The sequence below is a fragment of the Bombus huntii genome, unplaced genomic scaffold (assembly GCF_024542735.1).
Source record: "Bombus huntii isolate Logan2020A unplaced genomic scaffold, iyBomHunt1.1 ctg00000106.1, whole genome shotgun sequence".
Lineage (NCBI taxonomy): Eukaryota > Metazoa > Arthropoda > Insecta > Hymenoptera > Apidae > Bombus > Bombus huntii.
The window spans coordinates 16,755-37,602 of NW_026099359.1; the positions used below are offsets into that span (position 1 = coordinate 16,755).

Here is a 20,848-nt window from a genome sequence, read left to right on the forward strand (position 1 = left end):
GACTACACCAAATATCAACTCGTCTCATCACTATATACACCAACGCGTTTAATCAACCTCCACATAATCGAGAAATGATTTCAAATTTGACCCACGTTTCTATCGACTTCGCTTTCTTCTTTATTTTGGAAGAAATGCACATTCACTATTTATCAGCTAAGCGAACTCGAAACGAATGAAAATTCCCAACCACCACGTAGACCAAAGCCTATCAGCCTTTTCCGAACCTGTAGGTTACAACGAGATTCTTAATTAATTAATTCGTTTCTTACAGGCTACAGAGTCTGAGAATAAAGAATTTTTTTGACCGTTTTGTTACGACCTATGTTAAAACCACATCATAGCAATAAGATAATAATACAGATCGTAATCATTATATATCGGCACATACTATCAATTTGATTGTGCAATTAAATAACATAATATCAAAAGTAATCAAATGTTGGGATACTTTTGCGCGATAGTGTATATGTGTAAAATAATATGATTCTATAAATTCATTCACAATAAATCAAAAACAATGTTGTGTTGCTTATTCTAGTAAACAATCCAACCATTTAACTATAAGATATTTGGAAAGTTCATGTAACAAGCATACAATATGCCACCCGGAAGGTACCAACTACGTTCCTCTATGAAATCAGTACAAATGTTTCAAGACTTATATATTATTAACATTTCACGCAACGTTTTTATAAGATACGTTAATCCGTAGAAATGACCCGTCGCAGTAAATTTATACATAGATCAGAGTTAGAAAATACAAAAGAACGATATTTTCTCTGAGTATACGAAGTTAAAATGGTGTTGGACGCAAATTAATTGGTTGGAAAGAGGCGCCTTGAAGCGTACTAAAAGAGGTAGCTTACCTCCTTGAAATACCATGGAACGAAACCCTGTTGGGCAATGGGCATTCTGCTGTAGCCTGGAATTCCTTTTGCTCCCGTATTCTTCTTCTGTTTTCCGTGGTTTTTGTTACAACACTCGCGACGTTTTCATTCAAACGAACACACAACGCATAAACGGAGAAAAACAAACGTTGAAGGTTGCGTCGCGTCACGCGAATCACTGACGCTACACTTATACGTTGGAAACAGGAACGAAACCGACGCAGGTGCAGCACGGGGCCCGTGAAATGTAAACTATCGAACTACGTATAATAGCACACGAAAGTATTTCTATTGTTTGTATATATATATGTGTGTGTGTATATTCGTGTGTGTGTGTGTATTCATATATATATTATATATTGGTATATATATATATATATATATATATATATATATATATATATATATATATATATATATATATATATATATATATATATATATATATATGTCGGAGATGAAAGGAAAGCCGAAGCCTTTCCTTGGAAATTTTGGGAACATCCTCTAGTACCTTAGCCTAGATTTTATTATAGTTGTAATTGCTTAAGATTTCTAATAAGCGAGATTGGGTTCGAGGTGACAATCGGTCGCTGAACGTAGCCACGGTCACGGGATGGATGTTTTATCTAACGGAAGTCTGGAGTGGTTGTATGTGTTTTCCGAGAAATGTGGTTGTGGCGGCATGCGGCCTCGAGAGCGGGCCTAGCCACGTGTGATGTTGCCTCGGAGGTGCCGATGCAATGGGACATACATTGTATTAGTAATCAAAACTCCAGGCAGAAACTGCCTAGCAACGGCGTTTGGAACTTTCTCGATGCTTCCAACGAGTGTGCCGAGCAACGGCGTTTGGAACCTTCTCGATGCTTCCAAACGGGTATAGAAAACAAAATGCAATCGTACAGGGAGAAAAATCTCCACGAGGCTGGCATTCTTGCGATTGCCTTGGAGAGTGATACATCGAGCATTTTCGACGATCGCATTTGCGTCTAAGTTAGTTTCGCTTAGTAAGGAGTTATCCCGGTGACCGTGGATTCGTTTGAACTCAAACATTGCTAATAGTATTATTTAATTTAATTATTCGTAGATCGTATTATTCATTAGGCTTAGTGTTTGTTAGACTTATTATTAGTTGTACTTATTATTTGTTAAGCTTAGTGATAGACCTGTATATACGTGTAAATAAAATCTCGGCTTTGTGAAACGATGGCTAGTCCACATGAAGAGTCGTCGCGCGCCCAAAATTCGAATCGTGATCCGACATATATGTGAGTGTATTTTATCAAAAATATGTTTTTTATGTTTTCTATATATATATATATATATATATATATATATATATATATATATATATATATATATATATATATATATATATGTATAAGATTTATAAAATGAATGCTCGGTAAAATGTCTGTGATAAATAATACCAATTAAAATTGAAAAATTTTTAATTGCATTGCTTCGACTATACATATACATATACTTAATGTGACTTACTTTGTATGAGAAAAATTCTGTTTGTCAATTCGATATCGAGAGCTGATAATGCTAACATACGATGAAACGATAACAGAAGAATCCGAATATTCAGAACTTTTCACGATATATGTTAAATAATATTATGAAATAAATTAAATAATTACCCCGCATTGCTTCCAGCGTACGTGTTCACGATTCTCGGCGAAACCGAATATGGCAGCAGGAAATCAACCAATCACAACTTCGGAAGAAAGTAAAGCGCGGGAAGAAATGGCGGCATCCAGCTTCCTGCGAATCTATTCTCGATCTCGATGTAAGCAGTAATCTTTCGATAATCGTTTTGCAAAATGGCGTGCCTTAAACGAAGTGTATAGTAAAATTCGTATTTGAGAGACGCATAAATAAACGATATCAGGCTATTTCCCGCGAGAAATTCACGTTCGGTTGCAACATAACATGTCACGTATGTATTTTCGTCGAAAACTGATTTCGAGGGACGTGTATATGTACGTATCAAGTTACTTGGCGAAAGTTCAACGACAGACTGTGACTTTAAAACAGTATGTAAGCCTATGTTTGTTGTCCGAGAATTGGAAGAATCTGTCATGTTTTGTTTACGTCGGCTGTAATGGAGTGGTATTTTTGTCTTGTGGTAACTGAATGTCTCAAACAACAAACTCGAGATTTCAATCGATCTTCGAAAAGAAGTCATACCCATTGGCCTTGGGTGAGTTGTGATTTCATTAACTTTTTAATTCATAATTGATAACATAAGGTTATTGTAAGACCGATGAAAATATGGATAGCAACCAATTGCAATTGAATATTTGGCCTGTCTTGCACTATTGAAATTTTGCAAGTCACTAAAGTTACCAGCATTAATATGTTCCCTTGCACAAGTTTGACGATAAAACAAATGAAATTTTACTAATTGCAAGTTATTTGATTATTCTATTTAACGAAAAATTATAAAATCATAAAATAGAATTCTATATAACCTGTAAATCGTAACTTGTCAATCTACTAGTACATATATTATAAATTGGTAAACTTTTGTGTGTGGGGGAGGGGGTGCTAGATGTAACACTGATACGACATTTTGAAAAAATATTTATAATCATGAAAGGCGTTATTGAAATATTGAATTTTTATTAATGTTCCTTGCAACTTCGAGTTTGCGTGCTATATTTAAAATGTACATAAGATATAAAGTATATTGACAAGTAACAGTCACAAAATTGTTTCAAATGAGGATAATCATCCTAATATCAACTTATCAATTGTGATCTGATAAACAAGAATTCAAAATACAGTTAAACTGTGTTCTACATACAATAATCTTTTTCGGATGAGATTTAAATATACGAACATATTGTGATATTTTGTCCATAATAACATGAATAATATAAAGTTTCGTATTACATATACTCTATTTTTTAATATATTCTGCATATCTCATTTTATGACAACAGACAAGCAAACTATATTCCCATTATAAGCTTCGCTCTAATTTCGCATCGTTTCACCTGAATATATCGTGAAATTTCATCCCGTCAAAATTTTGCGTCAATCTTTTTTATCTTAAAGGATTAAAGACAGTTGCAAAACGCCACGGTGTTTCGGGGTTTGTTTAAATTTCCGCCAAATGAAAAAGAAGTTTCGCGAAAAATGGTAGTTACTAACGGCACGTCTGGTTACAATTTTCGTTTACAATACTTTTGGCGAGTAAATATGACGTACTGGGTCGATACTAAGTAGTCGGTTATCCCTGAAATTTGAACTGTTGAGAACGAGGTAATAACAGGGCGACTGGTTTGTTGCTGTGTAACATATACACGTTTCTGAATAGTTTTCTACTTTAAATGAAATTAACTGCCACCCGACGGAGTTTCGACGTAGCGATAAACACGCCACTGAAAAAAGCGACGAATGGGAATGGAAAATACGTAAAGATTTTTTTGACAAAATAAAGAATCATTTTGTCAGATTTCAAGAAGAGTTTGGGTAAATTCAATTTATGCTCTTTGCTACTTGACTTATGTTTATAACACTAAAAGTTATCTTTACAAGCAGCGAAGTGATTTAGTTTCATCCGTAGTTCGGTTGCTTCCAATTTTTTCATTTTCACATTGTGTAAATTTCGACCAATTGCGGGGAGACGTAATCGCGAGGAGAGACGTCAACGGGGGTCGTAAATCCCCGTTACGATTATAACAATCGACACCACGAATTGATCGATCCCCTGATTTCCGTTGAGATAATAGGGGTGATTGAGTTTGTATAACACTGTGATTCACAGAATTATAAATTATATATTTCCAACACTTAGATTACACTGACGTAGAGAAATAAATAGTTAACAACTTGTCGCACGAAGATGCGATAGATATGTACGCTAGAGCAGGGCTCTTATAATGGAAATTAATGTATTAATGGACTTAGCACTATAATATATTTAGGAGAGAAGATGTGTGTTCGACAACACCGAGAACCGACAAAAGATTTGCGTGAAGTATGCGACTCTCGCGCTATGTGTAGACTGCCGCGTTAGGCGTTAGTTTTTAGACTGTCTGTCGCTCTTTTTCTAATACGGAAGAAAAGTTCGGTGTGGGTGTGCCCCTGTGCCTAAAGAACGCGGATTCGTTGTTCCCACTTTCGTTAGGAAAAGTGAGGGCAACGAACCGCGGTGTTAATTGGTCATGACCTGCACTACTGCTCGAAGGGATGAGTAGGGAGTCTCCTACCATCGCGGTGGATAGATGACTGTGTGCGTGAGAAAAACCTAGCTTGTTTTATTACAGGGCTATTCGGATTTTCCTAATGGGTGCATACCCGCTTTCTCCGTGTTTTAAGTGCGACTAATAAACCCAAGGACCTCTCTAAAAACCGACTGTGTTTCGAGAATATTTTTAAGCTTTAGAAATTCTTCAAGACAAACGGATTGAAGACACATGGCGAAACAATACAGGGAAGTGAAAGTTATGGTGAGTCCTTAGGTTTATTGATGGTCGAAGTGACGTTACGCAGGTCGGTTGTTGTCCGGTCGCGCGGGCTGGCGTGCAGATGTTTTAGGCGGCATAACACATTGCGTATTACAATATTGATGTTAAAATATTATTATAGAAAAACATGTTAGCAGCTTAATTTTCTATTTGTTCGTTTCTCTGTTTTCCTTATTCTGTTTTTGGATTTGTGGTTGATGATTTAAATAATGACGTGACGAGTTGATACTTGATATTGTCAAATATATTTAAAATTATTCTAAATACAGAATTAATCGCACGGGAGACAAAGATTTTGTAACGAATCCTAGCGGCTGCCATTTGTCGTTCACGCGCTGTTGCCGATACCGGATGCGCTAATGTCACGTAAAATAACCAAATAAAAAAAGAAATTTGAGGTGTAAATAAAAAAGAGAAACTTTATTTTTTTTCTAACAACAATTCACTTTACAATCCACTTCCAAACTCTAGGCGTGACTTTCCAAGACTGAAGCTCTTATGATTTGACTTTCGATCCGATTACTTTCTTTTGTCATCCCTCAACATCCCCACCATGCATTTGCATTTGCTAGGCGTCCGCGACCGTTGCCACGTGCTCTTTCTTCTAGAACCTTCGGCGGAAGGACCGTTGGGATGTTGATGGTTCATTAGACACTTCAGCGATATTGCCGCCGATTGTCGCCGAGTGCCGCCACATCTTTATCTCCATCGTCAGTCCATCGGATTTGAAGTATGCCGGTCGTGACACTAACATTGTGGCGTCAGAGACGATGCGTTTTGACTCGCGAAAGGCATTTTCGGTTTGCTTCGACCACTCGATTCGCCGCGAACAGCTCGTACGTATCTTTGTTCGCGGGTCCGCGTAGTTTGTTGCACGGGTATACGTTTATATTGACACCGGTGTTCACAAGGAAAGAGATCCTTGGTGCCCTGTCCGTCACGAAAATGCGACAGGATACTAAAGCCATCGCCACATGCCGCGTTTACGGACGGCTGGTCTCGTTTCACTGGGTCCAGTTGCAAGGGGCCCGGCACTTCCTTGCGCGGTCTCGAAAGTTCTCGTGGTAATAGCAGAGACCAGACTTTTGCGGTCTGTCCTTCTAACTTGATATCAATCTTGCCTTCCGTATGTAGAATAACGATGTGAGGTGGATAGTGGGTGAAGGTGCCCACCAGAAATACTCTTGATGTTCAACAAAAAAGTTAATTAAATTATTAACAATCAACAGTCAACAATTTATGATCAACAATTAACGACTAACGATTAACTGTCAACAACAATTAACGATTAATGATGAACGATCAAAAACAATTAACGATTAACGATGAACAACAATTAACGATTAACGATTAACGATTAACTATCAAGAGTCAATAATCACGTATCTCTAATTGTGTTTGCTTCGCTATGACGCTTAACCTTTCGCACTCCGCAGCTCGGGGCAGAATGAATTTTTGATTCGAAACCAAATGGATTCTTTTCTTTGTTGCCCCTCGATATCTCCACTACGCACGCGTTTATTAGATGTCCGCAACGGTTGCCGCGTATGCATTCTTCCGAATATTCGGCGAAAGAGCTGTAGGGATATCAATGGTACATTAGGCGTGTCGGCCTTACGCTTTGAAGGTATAGCGCTTTGTGTCGCGAAGCCGTTGGAAAGTTCCATGGTCGAGTGCCACCACAGATGCATGACGATTAGATACAAACGCTTCAAGTATTACAATTAATAGCTGATACAATTGCAACAAAACAGATGTCCTTTATGCAAGACTACTGAAATTACACAGCTACAATAAAATAAGGAATACGTCTGTACTATGGGAAACATAAATAAATATACACATAGTAGCTTATACAACATGTATGTGGAGGACGATTAAACGCGTTGTTGATTACTGACCAGACGAGTTGATACTTAGTGTAGTCAAATGTATTTAAAATTATTTGCAGTACAGAATTAGTCGTCGTTCGCTTAGTGTTGCTCGATATGTGTATACAAGGTAATGCTTACGTTCGTTCGATATTAATTCGCTATAAGAATGTTCGATACTAACTGTCTTAACGATCGTGTTCTTTTATTTATACTCGGGGGAGTATCGAAAACTTTAAATTCAACCTCGGTTGACGATTGCACGTAGCGGCAACATTGTTTTGCCCGGAGTTTGTTTATCGTTACGCTTTGCTTGTCACGTAAAAGTAATGGGAAAATAATAATAAAAAAATGTTGGGTTCTTGAACCAGAGTTCGAGATACCTCTATTCTATAATAGGATTACAAGTGTGCGATTAAACTGTTACCGAAAGACTGAAGCCTCGATCAAGAACCAGCCCTTCTAGATGTTCGTTTATCTTATGCCTACGTGCCGAATTCATAATCCTTTATTTTGGGAGTCGGTGTCGTGTGCAAGGCGGTTCAGGTTTCCTGAGTCGGTTGGAGATATTTGTTGACGTTACATTCCCCCAGTGTTAGAGTGCGGCTGGTCCTCCAGACTCTTATTTTCGGTGTAGTGCCTCCTTTTGTATGCCCTTTTGGAATCTTACATGCCTTGCTTCGAGGATGACTGAATTGGTGTCTTCAGGTAATTCTCGTAATGGTTGTATTTCAGGCGTGGAATATGTGTTTAAAGGTGCGCTAGGTGTCTCTATTGGTCTAGAGATATTGCTTATACCTGTGTCTTTTTTTTTCTTTGGTTTTACAACATAATACGCGAATACATAATTTGGAAGGTAGGCATTTGCTTATAATATCGAATAATCCTATTTTGTTAAATATACATATGTTCCTAGTAATGCTAGATCAATATAACTGATAATTTATAAGACACTTAGTTCCTATTTCTTAAGACTTCTAATTCTATGTTCATAATTAAGAGAGTTTACTTCGTTGGAAATTTGATTGAGGTGCATTCTATACGATTATACATTATTAATGATTTTTGGAGCGTTTTCAATTTTTATTAGGATTTCTTCTAGACTGTCAGTTAAGGGTAAAGCTATAGTTTTGAAATTTGTTTTGTAAGTTATATTGGTTTTTAAGTTATTGTTTTCATCAAAAAATTTATCTATATTTTTATTCATTAATTCTAAATTATCGTTATCCAGAGTTACAAATAGACTTCTAGAAATGGATCCAACAAAATTCAATGACCCTCTTCGGTAACAAGTGTGTGTCATAAATTTAATATGCATGATTACATTGTCTAAATTTCTTTTGCGAGCGCGTGTAATCATTTCATTGGAATACGGGCATTCACTTTTAAAATGTTCTGTTAACATTAGTCTAAATCTTTTAATTTCGCTGAGTTTTGCATATATATCCTTAATGTCTAAACCTATAATTACGTTTACGGATTCGCTATATAAGTATGCATGAGCTAATTTTTCTTGATATATAGAACTACCATTAAGGGGTATAACGTTTAGCTTAGCTAACTATGAAGAAGGTGAAGATCGTCCTGGAAAGTAAGGTTTAATACGGTTACCATGTATTTTCCTAATCGAGCGATTTACTATTATTTCATAATAAGGGGGTTTTCACTTTTTCAATGGTGTATGGCCCTGGCCATTCAGTATCTATCTTGTGTTCTTTATGATCGTTATGAATTAATACTAAATGTCCTTCTTTAAAAATAGATTGAGGTTTGGCAATTTTAGAGAAGTTTCTAATAAATTTTCTATAGTATCCAGCTAGCCCAAGGAATGATTTTACATCTGTAGGATTTTTTGGTAGTTTGAAATTCTTTACTGTTTCTATCTTTTTAGGGTTAGGTTTTACTCCATCTGCTGTCACTACATGTCCTAGATATTCTAATTCGGGCTTTAAGAATTCACATTTATTTGGTTGTATTCTTAGACCTACTTTCCCGAGTCTTTGGAATATAATGATTAAGTTTTTAGTATGTTCTTCTATCGATTGCCCGAATATAATGATATCATCGAGATAAACGAAACAATGATTGTTAATCAAACCTCTTAAATTGGTATCCATCATTCTTTGAAAGGTAGCAGGTGCGTTCTTGAGCTCGAATGGCATTCTATTATAGTGGAAGTGTTCTTGTGGTGTGCTAAATGCAGTGTATTTCTTTGAATTCTCGTCCATGGCTATTTGATGGAACCCTGAGGATAAGTCTAAAGAGGAGAAATATTTCGCATTTCCTAGCTGTGATAGTATATCGTCAATGTCAGGTAGTGGATACGCGTCTTGGTCTGTTAGTTCGTTTAACTTCCTAAAGTCAATCACTACTCGCCACTTTTGTTTCCCTGATGCGTCGATTTTCTTTGGAACGATCCAGACAGGAGAGTTATAGGGGGAGTCGGAGGGTTCTATAATCTCTTTGTTTAACATTTCAGTCATCTGTTTATTTATTTCGGTTTTATAATGTTCGGGAGGACGGTAGGATTTTACGTTGATGATCTTGTTAGGTAGATGATACATTTACACTGTACACGTGAATGTGTGTGTAAGCGTCAGAGGGCGTCCAGGTCTCAGTAGAGACAAAAGACGATTGGAGGCTGTTAGGAGAATCTAGAGGAGGTGATTGACAACAAGCGTGCGTGCAAGAAGGTTATCGAAGTCTTCAGAGTGTAATATATATATGTATAGCTGTTGTGTGCGAAATAAAGTAAACTATTTGTATTTTCGAATCCTCTCTATACCTTAACATGGTAGCAGAGCGTGGTTACTAGTTTTGCAAGCTACTTAGTGCGTGGTTTTTAGTCTTGCGAGTTTAGTAAGGGAAGAAACGTTCAAAGAATATAAAATAAAAGAAAAAGTACTTCAAGCACGTAGGAACGCTTGAGTAAAGAATAGGAAATCAATTAAAATGGAGAGATCGGAAATTATGCTATCGATATTCGATGGTGAGGGTTACGGTATGTGGAAGAAAAGAATAACAATGTTTCTGAGATATAAAGAATGTGATATTGTTATAACTAGAGTGAAGACTGAAACAGACAATCCAGACTGGGATAAAAAGGATCTGAAGGCGATAAATATAATTTACAGTGCCTTCTCAAATAGACAATTAGAATATATTAGGGAAGAAAAAACAGCGTATGAAATAATGAAAAAGTTCGACGAAGTGTACTTGAAAGAATCGACGGCACTAGATCGTGTGCAGAAGGAGATTGGAAAAGATAAGTCTTGATAAATACAGTGATTCAGCATCGTTTTTTAGCGATCTTGAAAAATTAATAAATGAATTAAAAGGTGCAGGCGCAAAAGTGAGTGAGAGGGAAAAGCTGAATTACATGATAAATACGTGTTACGTCGCGTAACACTCTACATAGCCCAGGCCACACACCGCGGGCAAGATGGCAACCAGATGTCTTCGGATACTCACTGCGTACCCTCAATAGTCTCAAGTATCTTCCATAAATCTTAGGAATTTCCTAGTCGAGGTCCTTCAAACTGAACAAACGTCTGTTTCCAAAGCATTTCTAAAGACCTTTGTCTACTACGGCTTGACAAGGGAAAGTTGGTTTTTCTCACGTATGATGCAACTTTCCTCCCACGAACCACTTTCTCTCGAGGGCGGTTAAGACCCTTCGTTTAACCAATTAACAACGAAGACTATTTCCCTCACTCCCTTAGTCAAAATCGTCACCAACAAATCCGATGGTCCCGTGCGCTAGACACACCCATCCTTAGCTTTCCTCCGCCACAGCATCGTTTCCGAACATCACTGATTTTACATCCTTCGAACAGTCAACATCCTTCGACCAGGTTTACACCCGAAGATCAGTCAGTCTCAATCAAGCATCTCGTCAAGCGGTCAGCAATTCGAATACAGTGAGTCGACAAATCCATCAGTATACGCGATAATCCGTCTAGAGACTCAGGTCGCACTCATTCGTAGTCATCTCATAACAAATATTCATTTTGTGTTACACCGAAGTTGTTGGTTTGTGAAAATATATAATAACCTGTTAGCAACAGCGTTATCCTTCATTTAACTACCCTTATTATCCTAAACGAAATAAGGGATCGAGCGATTCGCGGCGTCGATTAGCAAATCGTAACGGGAATTTACGACTCCCGTTGGCGCGCTTCTTCGAGATCGCGTCTCCCCGCGAACGTGCGAAAACAATACGTTACCCGAAGAGTATAGCTACATAGCGGATATAATAGATGCAGTGAAAGAAGAGAAACAAACGGTAGCGTGCGTGAAGAATAAAATAGAAATAGCGGAAAAGAAAGATAAGTCTAATCGAGGAGAAATGAAAACTAATGCCTTTGCTGCAAAAAAGGAAGGATGCTTCAAATGTGGAAGAGTGGGATATTTTGCATGAGAGTGTCAAAATGGCGTCCAAGCGGGAAGCAGTAACAGTTATCGGCGTGGGTCAACACGTGGTCGCAGCAGAGGAAGAGGAAACAAAGGCAATACGAACAGGGGGCGTGGAAACTTCCATCGTCAATCAGCAGCCGGCACGAGCGAATATGGCAACTCAGGAGCAGGCATATGGATGGCAACAGCGCACGCAGCACACAGCAGCGAGATAAACGAGATAAGTGGTAACGAAATAACATGCCTATTAGATAGCAGTTGTACCGATCACATTATTAACGACGTAAATTATTTTGATAAATCTATCGACCTTAAAGAACCGGTAAATATATATGTCGGAGATAAGAGGACACCGGTGCCTTCTCTCTGAAACCTCGGGAAAATCCATAAAAACATTGTAATTAAAATCTACAGTTGTAACTAAACGATTTGCCATCATTCTAACCAATTGTATTTGTTTGAGACTTGTGACAATGAGCTTGGGCTCAAGGCGACAATTAGTCGCCGAACGTAGCCGCGGTCAACGGGACGAACTCTCCACCTAACAAAGGCATTGAGTAATCCTATAGCTCTCCTTAAAAGAAAGATTTGTAGCGGCACGTGGCAGTAAACATTCCAACGGTTTCTGTCCCGTAGCTTGCCACACGCAGATCCTATTCTCCGGGCAGGATGTTTACCAGATGTCGACGCGTCTCCACAGTACGTGATCGGCTAGCCCGAGGACCGTCATAAACACTAATATCTAGTTACCTAAAATCCTTCAACAGATACACAGTCTTTGTCCCAGTTACGGGAAGACAGGAGAGACCTATTTTTCCACGAACGACGTCTCCCACTAGCAACCCTCCCTCAAGGGCAGCTAGCATCCTTTTCTAACTACCGATATGGAGATTGGCCAATTAGCAGCAACGTCAATTTCCCTTACTTTCCGAACGTAGGATGTCCCCGACGAATCCGATGATCTCGTGTCCTTAGACACACCCCGTCATAGTTTTCCTCTGGGGTATCACCGGGACCGAAAGTCATTCTCTCTTGCGGTCTCATCGACAAAAAAAAGGATTAACTCCTTACGGTCAGCGAATACTAACACAGAATCCGACTTAGATTTTTGCGAGTGCGTACGACTACCGTCCCGTTGTCCGCGGATTCGTTATTGAACCTAGGATCATTGTCATTAGTCTCTCGAGTATCTAATCACCACGGTTACTTGTCCGGTTCTATGGTAATCGTATTTGCACTAGCCAATGTCTTCTCTATTGCATAACGACGACGTGTAATCCAAACGAAGATTCGCTTTACGCCCCTAACCCTAATTCTAATGTTAACCCGACATATATTTGGGCGATAATAGATCGATAAAGGCAACAAAAGTATGAAATGTTATAAGATATTTTGAAGCATTTGAAAAACGAAATAAAATAAATATGAATAAAATTTTTTATGTGAAAGAAATGTCCGCAAACTTGATTAGTTTCGGCAAGTTAACGGATAATAATAATATGGTTATTTCAAAAGGAAATATTGCAAAAATAATAGATGAGAACAATAAACTTACAGCTTTAGCGGTCAAAGAGAATGGTACATATAAAATGAAAAGTATATTGAAAGGAAGAAGCACTTAGTAAACAGTGGCGAACGTAGTGATATGAGTAAAAAGGAAAGATGGCATAGGATGCTAGGACACGTAAATTTTAAATACCTAAATATTTTGGGTAAAGAGCAGCTAGTGACTGGCATATCGAATGAATTTGAAAAGGAACTTTTGAAATGTAGGGTGTGTATAGAAAGCAAAATGCATAACTTACCTTTCAAAAATAATCGAACTAAGGCTAGGGAAATAATGGAAATTATTCATACGGACGTATGTGGTCCCTTTAAGACTGCCGGATTCAATGGAGAAAAATATTTTATTTCATTTATCGATGATTATAGTAAAATAGCTAGGATCTATTATATAAAATCAAAAGAGGTCTTTGATTCTTTCGTACAGTTCGTAAATGAAGCCGAAAATTTAACGGGCAAGAGGTTAAAAATATTAAGATGCGATAATGGTAAAGAATATTTAAATAATCGAATTTATAAATTTGCTAGGGATAAAGGTATAAGAATAAATAATTGCCCAACATACGTACATGAATTAAACGGGACAGCGGAAAGGTATAATAGAACAGTGATGGACATGGCGCGTTGCTTGTTAGCGGAAGCGAAAGTACATAAAAGGTACTGGCCGGCAATAGTTTGTACAGCGGCATACTTGAAAAATCGAATATTAGCGAATACTATAGAAAGAAAGACACCTTTTGAAATATTCTTCGGGAGAAAACCAAGTGTTAAAAATCTACATCTATATGGAAGTAAAGTTTTTGTAAGAAGGCCAGAACAAAAAAGAGTTTCTAAATGGGATAAGAAGGCAGATATGGGAATTCTGTTAGGATATAGTGAAGTAGGTTAGAGAGTCCTATTAGGTGTAAAAATAACAGTAGCGACATGTAGAGGTCGTAGAAACAGACAAAAAATGTATCGGTTTTGAGGAGAATTCATTCGATGCAGTTAGCGATGATAGTAAAGATAATTATTTATTGGACAGCATGAATAAGGAAGAGTTAGAAAGTAGAGAAGATGAAAATGATAATAGTTTTGAAAGCTTAAAGATTCCTAGGAGATCTACACGTAATAAGAAAACTCCAGTAAGGTATCCAGAAAAGGAAAACAGTAGTGAGATTCACGCAAATTATTGTAGAGTAGATATCCTTTGCACATTTGAGGAGGCGATTTGTTGTGAAAATAGTGAAGATTGGAAACAGGCTATGGATAAAGAAATAGAGTGTCTCTATAAAAACAAAACTTGGAAATTGGTAGAGAGGGTAAAAGGCAAAGAAGTATTAGATGTAAAATGGGTTTACACGAGAAAATCAGATGACAAGTATAAGGCTAGATTAGTGGTAAGAGGATTTCAACAAAGAAACGTAGTCGTTGATGACATATATTCTCTTCTCTTCTATCATATTGTTGTCAAAATGGATTAATCATTGAGCAAATGGATGTAAAAACTGCCTTTTTAAATGGCGAAGTAAGTTCGGAGGTATATGTAAATCAAGCAAAGGGATATGCAGACGGAACGAATAGAGTTTGTAAATTATCGAAAGCGCATTATGGGTTAAAAGAAAGTCCGAGGGACTGGTATGAGTGTTTTGATAGGTATGTGACGACATTGGATTTTAAGAAGAATAACATAGAGTTGTGCCTATATACTCATGGAGAGGGGGAAAATGTTGTTTATTTGCTAATATATGTAGACGATTTGTTAATCTGTAGTAAAAACAAAAAAAGGATCCAAAATGTAAAGAAGCTATTACCTGATAAATTTAAAATGAAAGATGTAAGTGAAGTGAAAGAATATTTTGGAATAAATATAGAGTATGATTATATAAAAAATGAAATGAAACTAAGCCAAACGAAATACATTGAATCATTAGCGAACAAATATAAATTACAAAACAGCAAATTGTACTGTACACCAACGGAAACAAATTTAAAAATAGAAAACGCTGAGATAAATAGAAATGACATTGGATACAAGAACTTAATTGGTGCATTGCTGTATATTAGTACAAATACCAGACCCAATATAAGTTATAGTGTGAATTATCTTAAGTAGATTTCAAGATTGTTGTAGCGAGACACATTTTAAATATGCTTTGCGAATATTGAAATATTTGTACCGAAATATTGAAATATTTAATATTAAAGATTTAAGGTTACATTAGAAAAGGAATGAAAAGTGTGAAACGATAGATTGTTATGTGGACGCTGATTGGGCAGGAGATCATTTAGATAGAAAATCTACTTCTGGATATGTAATTAAATTGTATGGAAATGTAATCGGTTGGAAATCTAAAAAGCAAAGGTGTGTGACAAAAGCCTGGACGTATGCAGAGTATGTAGCTCTATCGGAAGCGGTGAGTGAATTAATGGCTATTAGAGAAATTATGAAGGTCTTCAATGTAAATCTAGACAATAACCCTGTAAAAATTTATGACGATAACTCTGGAGTGATAAGTATAGCAAAGTACGGAAATTTCACAAAAAATTCTAAACACATTGAAGTTCATTACCACTACGTTCACGAATGCTTAAAGGAAAATAAGATAAATATAATTTAAGTAGGTACAGACGAAAATACTACATAGGTTCTCTAAGAGGTTTTTCTATGTGCGATAGTCGAATCAAAGATTTGAATTTTTCGATTTGATCTACAGTGTTTATATTTTCAATAATGTTAGAAATTTGGACTGAAAACTTACCACCATTGATAAAGCATACTGGCGTTGGCTTTCCCTCGAGGTATACAATTTTTTGAACGATTTCTCCCGATGCGAGGGTTGTTTCTTGCTGCAGCAGAAGGGTATTATTATCTAATTTTAATGTTTTATTGGAGAGTTCGAATCGATATTGATTTAAACCGGGTAAGCCTAATATGCCGTCTTCTATGATAGGGAAATTATCATCTACTAAGGAAAATTCTATCTCTTTGTTGAATAAATTTAGTTTAATTTTGGAATTGGATTCGTATTTGGAATGTTCCATGGAGAATTTCTATGTGTCTGGTATTATTGTTCTTCCTGGGTAGCATCCTCGTTTAAGCAAGTTGATTCCTGCTCCCGAGTCAACGAAAAATCGCAATCCTCGTCGTCCTGGTAATTGTAGTCGTATTGTGGATAATCTTCCTGAGGTAGCATTGTTAATTCTGATTGTTCTTGAATGTGGTTTATTCCTGAAGGGGCTTTTGTTTGAGGCGGTATTCGAAAATTTTGGCATTGATTGGCAAGGTGTCCCAATCGATTGCATTTGAAACATTTCGTTTGTGGCCTTTCGTTTAATGGTCGATTTTCAAGCTTTGTAAAATTATTCATTCTTGGTAGAATGTTTTGTGTGGGTGGAGTTTTGTTATTCATGTTACTTGTAATCGTGAAGCGGTTACCTACTGGACGAGACGTCTGGTTACGATAAGATGGTGGAGTGGTTGTTTGTCGTGTCATCCGTCTGCGAGCGTTGTCTTCGCGAAAGTATTTTTCCACGTCCATTGCCTTTTTTTCTGCATCGATAATGTTTGGGGGGGGGGATTAGCCAATAGCACGTGTCCTATTTCTGAATGAAGGCCTCTTACATAGTCAATCACAGAAACCATGTATAGTCGATCGTTCATCGCTCATCGAGTTAGTTCGTCTTTATATTCATTGGTAATGCTGTATTGAAGTTTGTTGAAAACACGTCGAAATCTAATGTTATAATTTTGCACGCTTTCGGTTATTCCTTGCTTTATCACTCTTAACTGATCTTGGTGTTCCCTTACTGATGCTTGAGTAGCTACGTTACGTCTTAATCCTTCGTACAGAGTTTCGAATTCGTTAATATGGATATTGTGGATTGTCATTGCGGCTTTTCCTACAATTTTCTCTATTTTGATCATTTTTAATAATAACGTTTGTTCGCTACACATCATTCTCATTTCTTTTATTTCACGAATAAAATCTTCTACACCTATATCGTCTTCTCCGTTTAGTATCGGAGATACTAAACAGCTTTTAGATTTCCAGAGTTTGCAGCTGTTGGATTGGATGGTTGGACATATGTTGGTGGCTTTTGTGGCATAGGTGGAGGTGGATTAGTATCGTGTTTTAATACTGATATATTATCGCCATCGTCAGTCATCATAGAACCGAATTCGGTTGATTCTACGTTTATTTGTGGCAGTTTAACACGAGAGAGGTTTCTACCTAATATTTCCATTTCGTTAGCGCGTTTTCTATTTTCTTCGTTCGCTAATTTTAAAGCATTCTTTATTTCGTTAAATTGTTGTCGAAATTCTTCGTTCTGTCTCTGTATTAAGTCTAAAATTGCTCTGGTGGAGGAATCGAGTGATCCCGTTTTATTTTGGACTCCACTTGTAGAGGGTAAACTTGTCTCGGCTATTGAGTCTTTCTTGTTCATATTGTCTCTTCGCTAGAGTTACTAGAGAAACTAACTTTTCGCGTTCTATATTGTTTAAAAGAATTCCGACTTTTCTCACCTTGATACGTAAGTTCGTAGAATGAGGTTCCCTTGCGGTGTTTTCCTCTGTGGCGCGTTCAAATGTGTTGTTTGAGTGTCAAACTCGTTCTGTTGATTTGTTCTATGCTGACAGTGGCCTCGTTGATTTGGTCCACCGTGGTAAATTATTGACAGCAAAGTTCATAACACAAGTAGTTCGAATCCTTCGATCTTCAATAATGTCCGTAGACCGAAATCGTAACTTCGTTTACACTGAAGCGAATGGATCCTGGCAGGATCGCCAAAATGTCACGTAAAAATAATGGGAAAATTATAATAAAAAAATGTTGGGTTCTTGAACCAGAGTTCGAGGTACCTTTATTTTATAATAGGATTACAAGTGTGCGATTTGACCGTTACCGAAAGACTGAAAGACTCGATCAAGACACAGCCCTTCTAGATGTTCGTTTATCTTATGCCTATGTGCCGAATTCATATTCCTTTGTTTTGGGAGTCGGTGTCGTGTGCAAGGCGTTTCAGGTTTCCTGAGTCTGTTGGAGATATTTGTTGACGTTACATGTACGTCAAGACTGTGTAAGTGTCACGAGGCAAAACAATAATATGAGTCGCTCTCGATTTGCATCGTTCTCTAACTCATGTGCCGCCACATACTTATATAGCTATTATTTCTTACAACCTAGCGTATGCAGTTGTGTATGGGGCCTCAAGTTCACTGTTTATAGATACTGCTAGGAATTAATCGAACGAATTCAACGCAGTCGCGTTTACAGTGTTCCGTATTATCGGAAATGCCGAATTCGCGTGGTTTCGCTTTGACGTACGTCCACGTTGACGATTGTTCAAAGAACAACCGAGAGGCCTCCGCGTCGCAGCTACGAAAGACATCGAAGCCGCGACACCCTTCAGTGACTTCCCTATCTTTTCCTAAAACCAAGGATGACGCAACTCAGGCAATCGTTACAAGCGTTCGAACTTCACATTTTCTTACCATACTATCAACAAAAAATGAAAGCTGGTTTTCAATGAGTCATTATATAATTATATGTCGGAGATGAAAGAACACCGGAGCCTTTGGAATTTTGGATAATCCCGCAACATTGTAACCTAGAGTCTACTATAGCTGTAATTGAACAATTGTAGTTATTCAATCCGATTGTAATTGTTCGAGAGTTGTGATAATGAGCTTGGGCTCGAGGCGACAGTCAGTCGCCGAACGTAGCCGCGGTCACGGGATGAACGCTTTGTCTAACAAAGGTATGGAGTAATTCTATAGATCTCCTTAAAAGAAATATTCGTGGTGACACGCGACAGTAAACATTCCAACGGTTTCTGTCCCGTGGCTCGCCACACGCAGAGCCTATTCTTCGAGTAAGATGATTGCCAGATGTCGATGCGTCTCCGCAGTACATGTTCGGCTAGCTCGAGGGGCCGTTATAAATCTTAAGATTTAGTCAACTAAAGTCCTTCAAGCAGACAAACGGTCTTTGTCCCAACTACGGGAAGAAAGGGGAGACATATTTTTCAACGGGCGGCGTCTCCCACTAGCAACTTTCCCTCGAGGGCGGCTAGCATCTTTTTCTAACCACCGATATGGAGATTGACCAATTAGCAGCAACGCCAATTTCCCTTACTTTCTGAACGAAGGCTTTCCTCGACGAATCCGATGATCTCGTGTCCTTAGACACACCCCATTATAGTTTTCCTCCGTGGCATCATCGGGACGGGACGGGCATTCTTTTACGCGCTTCCGTCGACCAAAGAGTAACGTCTTTACGCTCAGCAATTATTTTTACGAGTCAGACTTAGATTCAGCGAGAACGCCCATCGGTCATCCCGTTGGCCGCGGATTCGTTATCGAACCGGAGACCATTGTCACTAGTGTCGCGGACATCTCACCGCCGTGGTAGATTGTCAAACCTGTGTTATTCATACCTGTGTCAATAAATCGTATCTTCGTTACACCGCAACGATGGCTACCTTCAATGAAGACTCCTCAAACACCGACAACCCTATCCCCAATGTCATTCCGACATATATATCCACCGAAAATGCGCTCTTGTAGACAAACGCTCGATTCGCGTCATAGCTTTTAAAGCTTGTCGCATCTCAATCCGTTGGAAAAAGTTTTTCCTGTAGCATATTTTATTTTTACGAACCAACAAGGTCTTTGTTTATTTCCTTCTGCTTTTGCTCCAATTTCCCCATTGTTTTTTCAAGGATAGTATTTCAGAGCCACTAGTCAAGTTTATTGTAACAATAAACGTACGTTTCGGAAACATTTTGTGCTGTGAAACAGAATACACTAAAGTTTGAAGGTCACATCGATTTTCGAAAGTTTATAAATGGAGGTGTATGACAGTATCACCAGCTGTTGCTGTCCAAGTAACTCCAACATCGAAATACTACAACGATTCCAATCGAAAACGCTAAGAGCCTTAATAGACGCACCTTGGTATGTTACCAACGAAACCATCTATCGCGACCTCAAGATACTGCAACGCTCGACATCGGATTGGTTGCTGTTTATCATTCAAAATGTTAATCTGCGCTGTGATGATTAGATCATTGGATAATAATTCGGATGCTATTGGTCTGATATGTTCGGTCATCAACGGAGTCGTCGATCGTCGGCGTCATTGGTTATGTGTTCGTCTGTCACTGGGCGGTGGACTTGGAGTCGCGGCTATTCGTGGTGTTTCCGATCTGTGGTCTGTTGTGTGCTTTTTGCGACGAGTGGGTGATACGTAGGGTGGCAAAGAAGGTGTTGTGGATCGGCTATTTGATGGGGAAGATTTCGGGCTGGACTTGCTGGAACGAGACCCTGAATGGCGTTTTGTCCTATGCAGCATTGTATGATGTCATTCTCCGCATACGCGACATGATCCTGCGAAACAATGCTTCGTTGCGTGCCCTTTCCCGAGGCAGTTGAGGCATAGTGATGCTCTTTTGACCTCCCGAATGCGTTCGCGAAGGGATTTGGTTTTGAAGGTGTCACATCTCCAAATGGGGTGTGGTCCTTGACAGGTGGGGCATGTTGGAGTAACCTGTGTCGCCGTAAGTGCATGTCCTCATGGTGCGCGTTGACGGACCGGAGTAGTTTGTTCCGGTGATTCTCTTGTTTGTTTGACCGTGGTGATCG

General features: G+C 38.3%; 1 long non-coding RNA gene across 1 annotated transcript in view; it reads left to right on the forward strand.

The window, feature by feature from the left end:
- Nucleotides 1-4,498: 4,498 nt before the first annotated feature.
- Nucleotides 4,499-20,848, forward strand: part of LOC126876934 (uncharacterized) — a 54,916-nt gene continuing 38,566 nt past the window's right edge. The window contains exon 1 of the long non-coding RNA XR_007694627.1: nucleotides 4,499-5,365. This is a non-coding gene — a long non-coding RNA (uncharacterized LOC126876934). The remainder of the gene's footprint in view (nucleotides 5,366-20,848) is intronic.